The sequence below is a fragment of the Molossus molossus genome, unplaced genomic scaffold (genome assembly GCF_014108415.1).
Source record: "Molossus molossus isolate mMolMol1 unplaced genomic scaffold, mMolMol1.p scaffold_m16_p_20, whole genome shotgun sequence".
NCBI classification, from domain to species: domain Eukaryota; kingdom Metazoa; phylum Chordata; class Mammalia; order Chiroptera; family Molossidae; genus Molossus; species Molossus molossus.
Genome location: NW_023425356.1, coordinates 10,006,363 through 10,019,472, shown reverse-complemented (window position 1 = coordinate 10,019,472; position 13,110 = coordinate 10,006,363).

Here is a 13,110-nt window from a genome sequence, read left to right as displayed (position 1 = left end):
ACAAGCTCAGGGGGTCAACACAGGGTCCTGCACATAGTCGGCGCCTAATCAGTGCTGCATGGGGAAGATGATCAAGCCCAACACTTTAGGCTTGGATTCCACCAGCCCCAAGAGCCCTGGGGAGGCTGGCTGTCCCTCTGGACAAGGATGGTCTCAGTTTAATGTGTAGGTACCTGATCGACCTCCAGACCCCTTGACCTCTGGGAATTGGTGTCCAGGAATCACCAGCTGTCAGGGAGAGACCGGAAAGGGGGAGAGGCCCCTGACATGCAGCCGGACATGGGAGGGATTTGGGTCCAAGAGATTCCGACCCCTCTTCAGAGCAGTCTCCTGGGTCACTCCCTCCTTTCCACCCCCTCTCCTATCTACCTTCTTCATTCATTCATTTACTCATTCATTCATTCACTCGTGGTCACCTATGAGATGCCAGGTACTAGCTTGGCTATGGGTGTTACCCAGGAAAGACAAAAGCCTATTGTCAAGCATCTCGTTGTCTAGTGGCAGGGGAAGTAAGATCTTTACCAACATCCTGCATTAAGACCTCTGATGAGATATAAGAAGAGAGCACATCTAGATCACAACCCCTGGAACAGCAGAAGGGTAAGTGGGGGGAGGGGAGGTCCAGGGCACCTTTCGGCTGAGGGCAGGTTTGAGAGATGGGAGAATGGAGAGGCCTTAGCCAGGCAAGTACAGGGGATGCAGACGCCAGGTGAGGTCTGGTCTGGAGTCCGGGTAGGAAGGGTGTGAACTGGAGGAGGCAGAGGCAGACCTCAAGTGCCATGGGCAAAGCTGAGGCATTTGATTGTTTGGGGTGTTTCTTTTTCTTAATTTTTTTTTTTATCCTCACCCGAGGACATTTTTCGATATTTTGTTCAGATAGAGTGGGAGGGAGAGAGAGAGAGAAAGAAACATCGACCTGAAAGGGACACATCGAGTTGTTGCCACCGCACAACCCAACCAGGGCTGGAGACAAACTGCAACCGAGGTACGTGCCCTTAGCGGAAACCGAACCCAGGTCTCTCTGGACCGCAGGCTGACGCTCTAACCGCTGAGCCAAACCAGCCAGGGCCAGTGTTGCTTTTCTTAAAACAATGGTAGCAACTGAGGCATTCGTAAGCAGGGGCGTGATGTGTGTAGATCTGAATTTTAGAAAGATCTGTTGGCAGAGGTGGGAAAGGCCAGAGGAGACATCACTGAGGAGGTTTGGGAGACTGTGGTGGAATAAGAGGTTGGAGGGGGGAATGTCTGAATTAAGGCAATAACAACAGAGACGGAAACCCCTGAGCAGAGTGGAGATTTCAAGAAGGAAAACACGGGACCCAGTGGCAGGCTGTGGGAGTGGATGGTGGCACCACAGACCAAGATGGGGGTGCAGGAGGAGGAACAGGTGGGGGCCGGGGGAGAGCAGACTTGCTGGGATCATGGTGAACTTGAAATGTTTGAGGGACATTGGCCGAAGGTGACCAAGAGATGGCCGTGTAGTTGGGTCAGAGGTGCAGAGATACCAGGCCTGAGCCACCAGTGGGGACATCTTCAGCTCCCAGAACATGGCTGAAGCCACAGGGTGAATGTGCTCGCGCAGGGACAGCGAGTAAGGAGGGGAGGGAAGTCGAGATGGGAGGTCCTGTTCGTTTTGGGGGCTCCATAGCTGATCACTGAGGGGTAGGGGTGCAAGAACAAACGAGAGGCAGTGTGTTCAGTGGAAAGGCATTCACATCAGAGAACATGAGTTCACACCCAGCTTCTTCTTGATGTGTGACCATCTCCCTACCTCTCCAAGCCTCTGTTTCCCCATTCATGAAATGACCCTATTAATAGCCACTTTGTAGTATTACTAAATGGAAACTGGCCTCCATTTTTTCTTCTGTAAAACACTAGGCCGGACCAGGCCATCTCTGAGGTCTCTCCCTGGGACTGGAATTCCCCCTTGTCCTCTGCACTCCTGCCTGCGATTCGCCTAACTTCCAGCAGAGGGAGCACGCACCTCTTCCAGGAGGCCTGGAGCCTTCTTACTGAAACACTGCTGTGCAGGGCATGTGCCATGCTTAGTGCAGTGTCTGGCCAGGGCCAGCATTCAGTAAGTAATAGCCGTGGTTGCCTCCATTTCACAATGAGGAAACTAAGGTTCCAAGAATTTAATTTGGACCCAAGGGTTCTGGCATTGATGATAATCTGGGTAGCCTCAGGAGAGCGTGATACTACCTCTAAATATCTGAAGGCTTGCCTTAACAGAGGGGCCCATTGAGTGGATGTTCCCGGGATGCAGGCCTGATGCTGGCCCAAGGAAGACTGTTCTATTGGTCAGAGCAGGACGGCTGGGACAGGGTGTATTTCAGGAACGAAAGGATGGGGGCGTCTAACTCAGGCCCCCTCCAGCCCATGGGGCCACGTTCTGAGAAGACTGAAGGGCCAGGCTTCTGCTCTGCTCCACCCAGGGCCTTGGTCTCAGGCTGTCCACACCTTTTCTCGGATGTAGTCAGCTTCAGGGCTGAAGGAACCTGACATCTTCTCTGCAGGTCGGATCCCAGGCACTGGCTGAGAGGCAGCCCCCACCAGCTGTTCCACAGCTGGCCCCTCCTGCTGAGGGCCTGTTTCTAGAATCTTGGGCGGGCCTCTCAGAGGTCTTTGCTGGCCTGGGCTCTGGGCTCTGGGCTCTGGGCTCTGGGCTCTGGGCTCTGGGCTCTGTTCATGGAGCTCAGAGCCCTCCAGCCTGCTGGGGAGGACAGCAGAGACACTGATCGGCTAGTCAGGGCCATTCTGGGAGCCCCGCCAGGCTGTCTGCTCGGTCCTTTTCATCGACGGACATTCTAGGACAGTGTGTGGGGAGGTCGGGGCTTCTGGCCCCAGCTGCTGCGCAGTTTCAGAGCAGAGCATGGCAGGACGCCAGAGGGACACCGCCTGTCTGTGCACAGGTCCACTCAGGGGCCTGAGTGGGGAAGGCAGGAGGCAGCCAGAGGGACAGCCTCTTGGGTCCAAGCTGGCCAGGCAGAAGCCTAGCACTGGTCACTTCTGGGCTATACACTTGAGGCAGGACATTGCCAACTGGAGGACAGCGGAGCCCCGAGGAGACTGTAAAAATGCGCGTTCCGGAACGCCTTCCTGGGCCTCCACTCCTGGAGTCTACTACTGGCATTTTCAGCCAGGCTTGCCAAGCATTCCCACGGAGCCAGCGTCTGAGAAACTGCTCCAGAGGGACGAAGATGGCACCCCCTGCACCCCGAGCTGAGGAAAGCCCTCCCGGGGCAGCGAAGTGGGTGAGCAGGGGCAGCGGGAAGGGCGTGCAGTGAGACCCACAGCACACCGCCACGGAGCCCTCCCCGCTCCAGCGTGTGACCATGCGGTCACGTGTGATCCTCACAATCGCCACCAGCCCTCTGACATGTGGTGAGCCTGAAGCTCAGACAACTCAGCTTCCAAGGCCACATGGCTAAGAGCCAGAGCCAGGGTTCGAACCGAGTGTTTCCAACTGTCAGGCCCTCACTCCATGAGGTGTAGAGTCCCACACGGCCTGCACTGCCGCTGAGTAGTGGGCACCTGGTCACTTGGAAGCCCCAACAGCAGCTGGATGCTGCAGGGGGAACCTTGCTTTGGGGTGTGGGGGTATGCAGGCCAAGAAACAGAGGAGAGGCTTCCAGACCCCTCGGCTGGCTGTGTGCTCCCACCTCCCAACACACACACACACACACTCTCTCTCTTCCTCTCTCTCCCTCTCTCTCTCTCTCCCCCCACAAGGCTCAGGGAAGGGCAGGGCCATGTCCATCACCTCTCAAGGCCAACCAGGGTGATGCCTGGCCCCAGCCCAAGACTTGGGTGTCCTCAGTGGGGAAGCCTGAGATTCCTTAGGTGCACAGCCCAGTACCTCTGAGTCCCCCCAAGAGGCCACAGGGGGAGAGCTGAGTCTCCCACTGGCCTTTCCAGGCCCTAGGCCACTGATCTCAGCCTTCAACAACCACCCCTGGGCAGGACAGAGCCCCACGCTGCAGGAGAAATATCTTCCTGGGGTATTTATGATTTGTTTTGTTACTTTAAAGACTGCCATTGCCCAGCTGGTGTGGCTCAGCAGATGAGTGTCACCCCGTGGACTGAGAGGTCCTGGTTCGATTGCTGGTCAGGGCACATGCCCAGGGTGTGCTCTCGATCCCCAGTGGGGGGCGCGCAGGAGGTAGCCGATCGATGTATCTCTTTCACATCTGTTTCTATCTCTCTCTCCCTTCCTCCCTCTCTAAAAAATCAATAAACACATTTTTTTAAAAAATAATAATTGCTATTGATTTTGTGTGAGGGTGTGGGGGGTGGGAATGGAGAGATATTGGTTGCAAAAGTGATGTGCTCTTTGGGAAAAGGTTGGAAAACATAGAAAACCATGAATAAGAAAGTAAACCACATAGAAGTCCCCATGCAGCCCTAGAGATAACCGATCACATTGCTTGTGGTGTCTTTTCAAGAGAGGCTTCCCAGGTTCAAGTCACGCACCTGCCATTTACGGGGTGGGGCCATGGGGCCAATGACTTACCCTCTCTGCTTCTTTGTACCTCGGTTTCTTCATTTGTAACTTGGAAATGAAAATAACAGAACCGTCTGGCCGGTGTGGCTCAGTGGTTGAGTGTTGACCCCATGTACCAAGAGGTCACCAGTTTGATTCCCAGTCAGGACACATGCCCAGGTTGTGGGCCCAATCCCCAGTGGGGGGCATGCAGTAGGCACCCAATCAATGTTCTCTCTCATCGATGTTTCTTTTTTTGTTTGTTATTTTATCCTCACCCGAGGACATTTTTTGATATTTTGTTCAGATAGAGTGGGAGGGAGAGAGTGAGAGAGAAACATCGACGTGAAAGGGACACATCAAGTAGTTGCCACCTGCACAACCCAACCACAACCCAACCAGGGCCAGGGACAAACTGCAACGGAGGTACGTGCCCTTAGCAGGAACCGAACCCGGGTCTCTCGGGACCACAGGCTGACGCTCTAACCGCTGAGCCAAACCGGCCAGGGCTCTCATCGATGTTTCGATCTCTCTCTCTTTCTCCCTTCTTCTTTCTCTAAAATCAATAAAGGAAAAAAATTTTTTAAGAAAATAACAGAACCTACTTCAGAGAGTTTCTGTGATACTCCACATGAAGCATTCAGATGGGGGCTAAATAGACACCTAGGTTCACATGATGACATTTTTTCTTTGTTTATATTTTCATGATTACAATTTGTTTTTATAAAGTTGAGTATTCATTTTGTAACAAGCTTCTTTCACTGAATACATATCATGAACATTTTCTGTACTGAGATTCACCTGACAGCAATGTTTTCTGTTTAGATTTATGGTATTACAAGTTTTGTTTAGATTTCTTCTGTTTCCATGTATATGATTTTTAAGGATTTATTTATTTCACAGAACTAGAATCGGACGGTAGCTACTATGTTGTAGCCTGTCTTTTGCATCTAACACCACACGGCAACCTTTGCCCTGCATCACTGAATAGCCTTTCAGCGTGGTTTTGAACTGCCGCATGGTGGTCAATGTTTGGGCAGTGGTTTGAAGTGAAGGCAAGAGCGGACCGGCTGGTCAGGCCCCCTGCCCTGCTCAGCCATGGCAGTCTTCGAGGCCAGGCCCAGCGAGGGTGACCCAGGGTACTGTCCTCGTAGGGATGGGACAGAAGGGAGTTAAACCCAGTTCAGGCCCCTCCTGAGGTCACTGAGGGAATGCCCTCCCCAGAGGCTGCCCCTTCCGTACCAGCTCTTCCCAGCCTGGCCAATGGTCCTCTCCAGCCCAGCTTGCCTACAGGCCTGTTCTGAATCACAGTCCAAGGTCAAGGCCTCCTGTCAAGGGCTTTCCAGACATCCCTGAGGGCCTTTCCTCCAGGGCTGTCTGGGCCAGGGGAGCTGTGTGCATGGGGGCCCAGGGACTACCTACCACCCTGGATTCGGGGTGGGATGCAGAATGGAGGGGAGAGAGAAGGAGGCACGTGTTGGAGTCACTCAATGGATCCAAGGCTGGAGAGAGGCAGACCCAAAGTCACTGAGAAACATCTAGAATGACATCCTAGTGCCAGGGAGTTACAAACAAGTAGGGGAAATTAGGCCTGAGTGCCGGCTTTAGGTTTGAGAGTTCAGAAGACAGGGTCTCGAGTAAGCTAGGCAAATGGAGGGAGGTCTGAACAGCCCAATCTCCCAGTCCCTGGAAGGGACAATTCCAGGAGTATCTAGGGCTCAGCCTTTGATCCTGAGAACTCAAGACCCTGACAGCGTACTGGTCCCAGAGACCTGACCATAGGCCCTCAAGTCACCCCTCCCTCAGCCTCCTCCTGCCACCAGACCCCCGTCCTTCCTCTGCCTGTGTGGGGATGGGGAGAAGGAGAGGAGGGAGCAGAGTTCCCCAAGGTATTCAGAGGCTATGTGCCCAGGAGCCCCAGCTGGCTTGGGCCCCTTCTTTCCCAGTGAGGCCCGCTCTGCCATCTACACTCTGGACCCCATACTCTGGCCCCTTCCCAAGGTCTGCATCTTCCAGTATCTCTGCTGTCTTGCTGGTAGCCTGTTCCCACTAGCAAACATGCTATCTCCCATCCTGGGTCTGTGCCTCTACCCCACTCCTCAGCAGCCTCTCACTGTGCCCTGAGAATCAGCGAGTAGCAGAGCCTTCACAGGAGACAGGACACCAGCCACATTCTGGACACACTTTTGTGCAAAACCACTCAGTGACTCCGCTCCCTGCCCACTGATAGACACACATGTCCCATCACCTGACACCACCTCCCTAACACACACGCACACACACACACACACACACACAGTTCACCCTCTGGCCATACCCAACTTCTCAACATGCATTTCACCCATCCACCCAGCAGAATCGCTACTCCCTCCTCCTGACCTTTCCTCCCCACTTCATCTCTTGGTGGGACTCCTACTTGATTTTCCAGAGCTGGCCCCAGCATTCTCTCTTTTAGGAAATCTTCCCTAATGCCCCAAGCTAAGTATGCTCCTTTGCGCCTGGGATGTCACAGTGCATATATTTGTCCACAAGTCCCTTTTTTGTTCCTCTAGACTGCAGCAAACACTGCCCCCTTGTTCTCAGGGAGCCTAGTCTGGTAAGGATGTGCTCCTCCATGTGACTCATGCAGTAAAGGAGGGACAGGTTTGCAAGTTGTCTGGGAGCCAAGGGCCAGAGTCTCCAACAGTCCTGGGCAGTGGGAAGGCTTCCAGAGGAGGTAGAGTTTATATGAAGACATGAAAGCATCTTAGGTATTTCCCATGAGTAAGGACGAGTCACACATTCCAGTCAGAGAAAACAGCTGGTACCTAGGTTTGAAATCACAAGTCATTCTCTAGGTTGATGGTAAAGTTCAAATGGCAGGGAGTGGGGAGAGATAAGGCTGGACACAGAGGCAGGAGCCGCTGGTTCATGAAACCATTCCACTCAGTTGGAGATAAGGTGCTGTTTTTGACATTTGGATAAGAGTGAATACAAATCTCTCATCATCTATTCAGTATTTCATGGTCCACTGCTGACTAATTTATCAAGGCTATGATTCAGGAGCAAAATTATGCCAAAGTGGTCCAAGTCCCGGTTATCAAAGAATATAATACTGAAAGTTTTTATTTTATTTTTTTACTTTTATTTTTTATTTTTATCTTTATTGGTGACTGTATTACAGATGTTCCTCATTTTTCCCCCATTGACTGCCTCCTCCTCACTCCTGCCTTTCCCTACACTGTTGTCTGTGTCCATTGGTTATGTATATATGCATATAAATTCTTTGGTTTATTTCTTCCCACCCCTCACCCCCCTTCCCTTTGAGGTTTGTCAGTCTAGCAACAAATTTGTACTTCTTAATCCCTTCACCTTTTTCACCTATTTCCCCATCCCCCCTCCCATCTGGCAACCAACAAAATGTTCTCTATGTCTATGAGAATGTTTCTGTTCTGCTTGTTCATTTTGTCTATAGATTCAATTGTTGATAGCTATGTATTCATTGCCATTTTGTTTGTTCATATTTTTTATCTTTTTCCTCAAGAAGACCCTTCAACGTTTCATATAATAATGGTTTGGTGGTGATGAACTCCTTTAGCTTTTCCTTGTCTGGGAAACTCTTTATATGACCATCGATTCTAAATGACAGCTTTGCTGGATAGAGTAATCTTGGTTGTAGGTTCTTGCTTTTCATCACTCTGAATATTTCTTGCCACTTCCTTCTGGCCTGCAAAGTTTCTTTTGAGAAATCAGCTGACATTCTAATGGGAACTCCCTTGTAGGTTACTAACTGCTTTTCTCTTGCTGCTTTTAAGATTCTCTCTTTGTCTTGAACCTTTTGCATTTTGATGATGATGTGTCTTGGTGAGGGCCTCTTGGGGTTCATCTTGTTTGGGACTCTCTGTGCTTCCTGGACGTGTATGTCTGTTTCCTTCATCAAGTTAGGGAAGTTTTCTGCCATTATTGTTTCAAATAGGTTTTCGATTTCTTGTTCTCGCTCTTCTCCTTCTGGCACCCCCAAGATGCAAATGTTGGCATGCTTGAAGTTGTCCCTGAGGCTCCTTACACTATCCTCATTTTTTGGGGGGGCTTCCTTTTTTCTTTTTGCTGTTCTGACTGGGTGTTTTTTGCTTCCTTATATTCCCAATCAATAGTTTGCTTCTTGGCTTTATCCACTCTACTATTGAATCTGTGTAAATTATTCTTCATTTTAGTTAGTTCCTCCTTCATTTCTGACTGTGCATCCTTCATTTCTGATTGGTCCTTTTTTATGCTCACTAAGTTCCCTGAGGTTCTTACTAAGTTCACTGAGCATCCTTATAAGCAGTATTTTGAACTCAGCATCTGTTAGGTTGCTTATCTTCATTTCACTTAGTTCTTTTCCTGGAGTTTTGTTCTGTTCTTTCATTTGAAACCTGTTCCTTTGTCTTCTCATTTTGGCTGCTTCCCTGTGTTTGTTTCTATGTATTACTTAATGAGAGGTATGGGGCTATCTGAGACCAGATGCTACTTGTTTGAAAGAATTTAGGAAAACCTGAAGCAGGATCCAAGACAGGCCAATCCTATGGTTAAGCAAGTGGCAACAGCTTGGGTGGGACTGAAAGTTGGGTGGGGCCGGGGCGGGGCCTCAGGGAGTCAGCAGGGCGGGGCTACCAGTGTGAGCCAGGTTGCTGGAGTCCCAGATATGGCGACTGTCTGCCTCCCCAGGGAAGGGCTCACCAAAGGAACAAAGGCCTCTGACAGCACGTTTGTCCCGGAGAAAGCCCCCTCTCCAGCCCTCGCTCCAGTGCCAAACAGCTCAGTTCTTCCCTGTGTGTCTCTGGCGCCCCTCGAGCTGCCTCCCCTCCGAGCTTAGAGGGAGAGAGTCCGATAAGTCCGTGCGCGGGCTCTTTAAGGAGCTTCCTGGGGCTCCAGCCGCCTCAGCTTCCCTGAGCCTCAGTTCCTGCTGGTTTTTCCAGCCGGAAATTATGGTCACTTCTCTTCCTGGCCCTAGAACCCTGAGCATGGAGTCTGGTATGGGACGGGGACCCCTCAGTCCTCAGGGAGGACCTTCCCAGCCGAGGTGTCCTGATTTTTATCTGCCACACGTGGGTGTGGGACCAGCCCATCTGCCTCCGCCCCTCCTACCAGTCTGGATGTGGCTGCTGCTTTAATTCCGTAGTTGTAGGACTTCCATTGAGCTCGATTTCAGGCGGCTTTGAATGATGGTTGTTCTGTAGTTTAGTTGTAACTTTGATGTGGTTGTGGGAGGATGCGATACCGTGTTTACCTACCCGCCATCCTGACCAGAAGTTCTGAAAGCTTTTATAAGGAATTCCTTCTAAATCCTTTGAAATCTAATTCCTGGAACTTCTCATTTTCCTAGAGTTAATAAGAATGTATCCCATAAATGGTAAATATCTTCAAAGTTTTGATAGATTTATGCATCAAGGATGGGTTCTAGATGGAGGAGTGATCAAACTTCCAGTTCAGGAATATGCCCTGCCTGCAGGAGAACGAAGGAACGATAAGAACAAGAGTGTGAGCCCAGCTGGTGTGGCTCAGTGGTTGTCACCCCATGCAGCAGGAGGTCACCGGTTCATTTCCCGGTCAGGGCACATGCCTGGGTTGTGGGCCGAATCCCCAGTGGGGGACGTGCAGGAGGCGGCCAATCCATATTCTCTCTCACATCAGTTTCTATCTTTCTCTCCTTCTCCCTTTCTCTCTCTCTAAAATCAATAAAGAAAAATTATTTTTTAAATAAAGAACAAGAGCTCTGGCCGGTTTGACTCAGCAGTTAGAGTGTCAGCCAGCGGACCAGAGAGTCCCTGGTTCGGTTCCCACTAAGGGCACGTACCTCAGTTGCAGTTTGTCCCCAGCCCTGGTTGGGGTCGTGTGGGTGGCAACCACTCGATGTGTCTCTCTCACATCTATGTTTCTCTCTCTCTTCCTACCTCTCTCCCTCCTGCTCTATCTGAAGATAAAAATGCAAACGTGTCCTCGGGTGATGATTAAAAAAATAAAAATAAAAAAAGAACAAGAGTGGAGGCTGGAGCAGTGTGGGGTGAGTGGGGGGTGGATCTGCAGTAACTTGCTAAGGAGTTAAGGCTCAAAGGATGGGCAGTAGGGGCGGAGGGAGGACACAGGGATGGTCCCAGTCCCATGCTTGGATGCTTGGATGGGTGTTGGTGCCTTTGTTGAGCCAGGAATGTGGGAGGAGAGGCTGGGTGTTTAGAAGGAGATACTGAACTCAGGCTGAGTTTCAAAGTTCTCCCAGCATCTAGCATAGTGCCTGCCAGACAAGAAGTTCTCAATATATAACTGTGGAGTGAATGAGTGAATGAATGAATGAATGAGGTCCCACGGCCTTCATAGCTTCATAATTGAAGAAAATGCCCTCTGTCCCCACTTCCTTCCCCTCCCACCTGAGTCCTAGCTCCTGGGGCCCCAGCCAGGATGACTTTGCCAAAGCATTACTCTAGTACCTGAAGCTTTCTTTGCACAGAAGCATCAGTTATGGCCCCAAACCCCAGGGGTGGGTGGCCTGGCCTCTCCATCCCTCCTACTATCCCTCTTCCCTGGAGTGGCTTCACTCTAGCAGACATCCACAATGCCTGGCCCTGAAAAACCCCAGGTCCAGCCCCACCCAGGATGCAAAGTGTTCTCAGGGCCACCCCTACAGGGTGCTGCAGAGGATAAGACACTGAGGATACCTGGGGGGTGCCTCTTTGTTTCCCTGCCTGAAGGTTCCACATGCATCCCTGCGGGGGGGAAGGTTGCCCCTGCCGCAGCCCTCTGCTCAGAGAGGGCTGTGGGAAGGATAGGACCCAGCCTGAGCTGGGCAGGAACCAGGTCTCGGCTGGGCACCCAGGGCAGGACTGGGACTGGGAGAGGCAATGAAGGGACAGGCGGTCCTGTCCTGAGAGAAGCTGAAGGACCAAGAGGCTGAGACCCAGAGAACAGAACCCAGGGAGGTCATGAGGGCTGCTTCCCATGAGGCCATGGCTAGGGGCCAGCCCAGCAGGCACTTGGTCCCTGGGCCCCTCAACTGGTTGCCCGACGGAGTCTCGAAAGTGGTAATGCCCCTGGCCAGGATCCAACCCCTGGACTCCAGGCCTTCCAGGACAGTGTTGACTGGGGAGGGGGCAGGAAATAGACCGAGATCTCCCTGGATGGCCCTGGGGAAGCCAAGGAGGGGGGTGAGGACGCAGGCTGTGCTCCCAGACCACAGGACTCCATCACAGACCCTCACACCCACAGGAGCCTGGACCGTCTGCCCACGAGATCCACCACCACACTGGGATCTCCCTCCTCTCCTCTCCTCCTGCCTTGCTCCCTTGACTTCGGTTTCCATGCGCTGCCTTCCTTGTTAGACTGTGAGCTCCCAGAGGGCAGGCAGCCTGACCCTCCCTGGGTACCAAGGAGTTTTCAAATAGGAAGCACAGGGACTGGGTAGGTTCATGAAGAGGGTCAGAGGCAGGCCTCAGTTTCCCACCTTTGCCCAAGCCAGCCAAGCATCGACCAGAGGTCCAAGGGCCTGAGGTAGAGTGGAGGAGGTAAGAGAGTAGAAGAGCAATAACGGGAGGTAGGGTCCCTGCTGGGGGGAGGAAACAGGAAGGACGGAATGAGGTGGGCCCTGTCTGAAGCAACCCTCAGCCCTCCGTGTGGCACCGACAGTGGTCGCAGCGCTCTGTCCCCATCTGCTCTTACAGGAGCCGTTTCCTGCTCCTAGACACCACCCAGGCACACGTGACTGCACACTCCTGGGCCGTGGGTGCCTCTCCTCTGGTCCCAGTGCCTGATGCTGACCTGGGGCCACAGAAGAGGTACTAAAAGGAAGAGGGACAGGGAGCCACCCCTGAATGCCAGAGGCAAGCAGAGGAAGCTGGGAAGCAGGGTTCCTGACTCAACTTGGGACACCTGTCGGCACACACAGTGCCTCGGCTCCAGGCGTCAGTGTTGGGCTGATGGTAGCCTAGGAGGCCTCCCCACCCACCAGAGTCCAAAGAGCACAGGTGTGGCCTCATCACGGTTCGGCCCGCCTGCTGGGCCAGGGCCTGCCCCATCGCCTGTCTAATAGGGCCTCTGCCTGTGGCACTGGAAGAGAGGACGCGGCCTTCCTTCCACGGGCGCCAGCCCCACAACAGCCCCCTCAGGGGACCAGCCACCAGGCCTCACTGGAAGCCAGGTAAGGCCCGGGGTTCAGGAAGCTCAGGGCCCTGATAGCTGCAGGGGACCCCTGGGTGGTGGGGGCTGCTCAGTGACTTCCCAGGCCAGGGTCTCCAGCCCACTCCTAGATGCAGCCAGGAGGAGCGTCCCCACGAAGGGCCTGGGACTCAGCCGTTGCCTGGCTGGCTGGGAAGAAGGCAAGAGAGCCAGAGCTCCAGAAGTTTCTCCCAGTGGTCATGATGTAGACAGCCCTTCCCTACTCCAAGCCCCTAAACTCAGGGGTAAGTGGGGGAAACTAGACTACCATAGCCCCTCCCCCTCTAGGCACAAGACGGACCAGAGCTGCCTCGTCCCCTCTCCTATTGTCGGGGTCTTGAGCTACGGAGCTTCAGCGGGGACCCAGGGGGATCCGGGGGACCCACAGACTATTCTGGCGTGGAGGGGACAGGTGCGGGGTGTTGACCATGGCAGAGCTTATTTTCTCTTCTTGCTCTTCTGTA